This window comes from Pisolithus orientalis (genome assembly GCF_024613125.1).
Source record: "Pisolithus orientalis strain OTSU chromosome Unknown F5J12scaffold_112, whole genome shotgun sequence".
Classification (NCBI taxonomy): Eukaryota; Fungi; Basidiomycota; class Agaricomycetes; order Boletales; family Pisolithaceae; genus Pisolithus; species Pisolithus orientalis.
Window position 1 is genome coordinate 11,459 of NW_026260893.1, and position 5,729 is coordinate 17,187.

A 5,729-nucleotide genomic window follows, 5' to 3' on the forward strand; every position below is an offset into this window, starting at 1 on the left:
AGGTCTAATTCTCCTTGCACCTGTTCTATTTGTCTCCATGCAGCCATACATCCACTCCATGTGGACTTACCCCTATGGGAACCATGAAAATGGGAGAGTGCAAACTCTCCACAGAGGACAGGTTATGTCATAGTGACCCCAGGTCATCCTCAGATGGAATGGCAGTTGCCAATGTGGCTTGCACAAGACATGGTTCAGGATGGGATTGTTGAGGACAAAGGCATTATCCCTTCACAGGGAAACAGAGATCTTAATAAGTCTTCCTGAGGACTTCAAAAATGCCACCCTCTTGCTTTGACCAAATTTCATAATGCTGTACCTGATGTAAAACCTGTAAAACCTTTACACTTTTCCTTCTTTCACAAACATCCTGATGTAGAATATGACCCTAATAACTCTGCTGCAGGATATTTTCCTGGTGAGTTTGATCACAATGCTTATGATGCTTTTGACTGCTACCCCTTGGGTGTGCATGCATCTTTCAAGAACCTACCTAAAGGCAAGTCAATTTGGATGTTGGATTCAGGAGCATCACATCATGTGACTCCATTTAAAACTGATTACCTTACTTTCCAAGAATTTTCATCTCCAGGCTCTGCATCTACTGCTGGCCTGTCTAAAGTGAAAATCTTGGGAGAAGGAACAGTGGTTGTGCACCTTGAATCAGGCCACAATCTTACTCTCCATAATGTTACTTACAGTCCTCTTTTTTCAAAGAGACTCTGTTCAAGAAATGCACTCCTCAAAAATGGGTATAGGAGTACTGCAACATTACAAAACAAAGTGATCTGAGCACTAGATGGCCAGATTGTCCTTGAAGCAAAAATAGCTTCACTGACTTCACCGTTACACTGGTTTGTGGGCATTCCACTTCCACCTACCAATGCTTTTTCAGTCCTTTGCCCTCTGGTATGACTTTTATCACTGGAAACTCTCTGGCATAACCATCCTGGACACCTGGTGAATAACATTTTTCATCATCTTCACTGATTGGGTCTTCCTGAGTTTCCTCTTAAGGGGGAGACTTCATCTTGCAAAGGGTGTGCTCAAGGCAAGATGGCTGGCTTCAGAGTCATTTAAACCTTCCTGGAGAAGAGCTACCAAACCTCTTGAACTAGTGCATGCCAACCTCTTGGAACTACCAGTGGAATGTTACTTCTGCTCTAAATATGTCCTTACTTTATTGGACAACTATTCTTCTTTCAGCTTTTGCCTCTACCCTTGTCAGATATCCAATACCTACCATGCTTTTGCTGACTGGCTGGTATCTGCTCAGAACCAAACTGGTTACCATTTACTTGCACTCCATTCAGATCAAGGGGGAGAATTTATGGTCAAACCTTCAAAATGCTCCTCACTTCTCATGGAGTTACCCATCAATTATCAATTTCTGATCAACCTCAACAAAATGGTTGTGCTGAATGCTTTAATCACACTATTCTTGAGAAGTCTGGTGCTCTCAGACATCATACATGCATTCCTAAATGTTACTGGAATTTCACTTTTGATTGTGTATTTCATGTGTATAATCAAACACCACTCAAGCAGATTCTTTTCAAGACTCCTGTGGAACTTTTCCTTGGCAAAATTCCAGACATCTCCTACTTCTGCACCTTTGGTTGCAAAGCATTTGTTTGGGTTCCTAAAGATCAAAGAAAAGACAAATTGGAACTTCACAATTGAAATGGTTTTCTTGGGTTACAAACCAAATACAAAAGAATATTGTTTTCTCCATGGTCAAAAGATCATTCTCTTGCATACTGCAAAATTTGTAGAAGACTCATTTCCATTTTGCTTGGATTCTTTTCCAAAACCCAATTCCTTTGACCCCAATTCTGACAATGACCAATCATCTTCTGATTCAGATAATGAAAGCCTACATTCATTACTGGAACCTGATCAGTTCCAAAATGGGTCTCATCAACCCAGACCACCAAGTCCAATTGATCCACAACCTAACCCACAGCAAGAAAGAGCTGCAGACTAGCCTCATAGATCAGCTCAACCACAACAGAGAGCACCTGCTGCTGTACCACCAGTCAATCCTCATCTTGTGCAGCATCCTCATAATCTCTGGAATGTTCCTCATCAAGAACCTTGTCCACCTACTGAACCTCATCCTCAGAGACAAACCAGAGTTCCTAATAGACCTGGTAATCTCTATGGAAACTGGAGAAATTCTGTAGAAATTGAAAGGGAAATTCAAGAAAGAAGAGATCACTTGCAACAACATATGCACAATGTGGAAGAGTCTACTCAAGAAATTCAAGAACAAAGACCTGAAAGAGTTAGGAGAGAGCTGGAGAATAGGCAACCTGTGTCACCTTTGTTGCTACCACATATGCAACCTCCACAAGTTCCACAAGAGTGGACACGATATATATCACATACTCCTCCTTCACCAATAACTCCTCTTCCACCTTCTCCCAAAGTCAAACAAGATGTCAACATGAATATGAATCCCTTTGAACTCGCACTAGCTGCTAGAGTTAAAGAATCTCCAGAACATTATAAAGATGTTCTCAAGCTTTCTCTGGACTTACAAAAGAAATGGTTTGAAGCTATGAAGGATGAATTAAAATCAATTGAAGAAAGAAACATATGGACTCTAATGGATCCAAATCTGAATCACAAACCAGTCAAGTGTCAATGGGTTTTCACTATCAAAAGCAATGGTTGTTACAAAGCATGTCTTGTGGCAAAAGGCTTCACACAAGAATTTAGAACCAATTTTGAAGATACCTTCTTTCCAGTTGCTCACTTTGAGACAGTGTGAATCATACTTGCTTTTGCTGCTCAGAAAAATTGGGAAATGGAAGCACTGGATGTTAAAACTGCTTTCCCATATGGCAGTTTAGATGAAGAAATATATATGGAAGAACTGGAAGGCTTCAAAATAAAGGGTCAAGAACACAAGGTTTATTGGTTGCTTTGAGCCTTATATGGCTTAAAGCAAGCAACTCCTGCATGGAACAAAGCCCTGCATCAATCCTTACTTTGCATGGGCTATATTCACTCAAAAGTGGATGCTGGAATATATATTTATAGTTCCAAAGCTGGCACAGTCATTTTCCTTGTCTATGTTGATGATGGATTATTCCTTGGATCAGACAAACATCTTCTTAAAGCCAAGAAAGATGAGTTTATGAAGAAATGGGAATCCCATGACTTAGGAGAAGTCAAAGAATATCTCAGAATTCAAATTCATTGAGATCAATCAAAGAAAGACATCTACCTCAATCAAACTCCCTATGTCAAAAAAGTAATGAAAAGGTTCAACATGGAGACTGCTCAAAACATTCACACTCCACTACCTTTGGGATACCAACCTGAAAAGGCTCCTTCCAACTATCAGGCAACATCCCAACTTTGCTCTCAGTACCAATCAATTATAGGGTCATTAATTTATATGGCTCTTGGTACTTGTCCAGACATAGCTTTTGCAGTCATTCACATGAGCCAATATATGTTGAATCCTACAGAGGATCATTGAAACAAAGTGCTGCACATAGTTCACTATGTTGCATCTACACTGAATCTAGCACTTTATTATTCTGGATTTGAACTGCAAATCTTTGGATCTGCTGATTCTGATTGGGCCTCAAATAAAGACACTTGTCACTCTACTACTGGATATGCCATGTTTCTTGGCACTTCCTTGATTTCCTGGCAGTCAAGAAAACAGAACACTCTCTTCCACTGAAGCTGAATATATGGCTTTATGTGATGCTGCTTGTCAAATCAAATGGTTCCACATGCTATTTGATGAATTAAAAATCAAATTGGACAAGACTATTTTATACTGTGACAATATGGGTGCTTGCTTTATAGCTGAGAATCCAGTCTCAGACGGCCAGTCAAAACACATTGATGTCCAGTGGCACTTCATTTGCGAATGTGTACAAGATGGACTCTTTGGTGTTGAATATATTAAAACCAATCATCAAAAGGCTGATGGTCTTACCAAATCACTCATTGATGGGACTTGTTACTCTCCCATTCTAGAGTGAGGGGGAGTGTTGGAAATATCCTATTAGTTCCAATATCTAGACACATCTAGATTTACACATTTCATACAACATGTATCATCACATGACTTGCTCAGTCATTCAGCTCCACAATGATGTCATGTTCCATGACATTCTCTGCTATTCTTTACTATACATAGTAGTAGTTTCCTTATGCACTACTGGTCCATGTGTAGCTACACATGTATATAAACTTGGGGATTTCTACCTTACTCCCTATTGAGCTATCAAACAATTAAACAATCTACTGTGCTTTCTTACTCAAGCCCCAGCTCAACTCAGAACTACTTCCTCAAAAACTACTGCCTCAACTAGTCTATAAGGCAAGTGTTCATCTTATTGCTCTCATTCCCTTCCCATCCTCTGTGCAATACCTGGGACATGTGTCATTGTTGTTCAACCAATGGCAAAGTTAGCTTGTTACATGCAGATGTCTCATGGTCCATTTCTTTGTAGTATTTAGACTGGTGGTTCAAGTCCTGGAAACCCAGACTTGAGCTGCTCACTTATATGCAGCATTCTCTCAGAACTTTGCCCTCAGTGTACCACTATGAACCCCCAAAACAACTGACATTGGGTGCCATTGTGACCCACACAAGAAGAATTATTGTCTGATGAAGAACAGGAGAGCACTGTCACAGACACCTCCTCCAATGAACCAGAACAACCAGATAGAGGCTTTACCTCTTGTATCCCCTCAAACCTCTCCACCCAGTCCCTATCTTCACTCAGTACACCCATCTGACCTGTACCTGCCCCTGTCTCAACTCCTGCACTCCCATCCCCACCTCATCATCGAAGGCCATGACTGGCACTACTGCTGTCAAGGCCACTGAATTGAAGATTGGTGCTCCATCTGATCTTGACAGTGACCAAAAGAATGCCATGAGCTGGCTGTTTTCAGTCCAGACCTATCTCATGGTCAATGAAGAAGTCTATGACACTGACACCAAGCAGGTCATCTACACATTGTCATATATGAAGAAGGGAGTTGCATGCTCTTGGGCAGAAACCTTCCAGAAAACTTCCCTTGAAAAGACTCCCCTGAGTTTTGGGAAGTTCACTGACTTTGTCACTGCCTTCAAGGCATCCTTTGCCTCCCCTAATTCTGCAGGTGTTGCAATCACAAAATTACACACCCTTAAACAGAGAGATTCAGTTGAACAATACATCACTGACTTCTGCACCACTGTCACTGATTCAACCATCACCCAAGATGTAACCCTGATTGAGTTCTTCTCTCAGGGACTGAAGTTGTTCATTGTGAACTGCATCTACATGATGGAAACCACTCCTACTACAGTGAGGGACAAAAGCATTGCAATGTTTGTAAGGTGTGATGTGCTGCCAATGTAGCTTGGGCTATTCTGCACAGATAATCATGATACCTATACCATTGGAAAGGGGTGACTCTAAGCTTTTCAGATCACTAAGGCTCAGTCCAAACAAAGCAATATGTGCTGAGATACACCCTATTCTTTCCAAATGGTGCATTGCAATGCTTTTGTCCCTGACTGGTGAACTAGTGAAAAGTGACCTTTTGATGGGATTGAGGGCATGAAGGATGGGAAAATATGATTACATAATAAACCACATGATCATCCAGATGATTTGTCAGCATGTAAACAATGACAAACATTAGACTTGTACCATTAATCCTCCCTCTTTTACCACAATTCATGAAATCATCTCTCTAGCTCA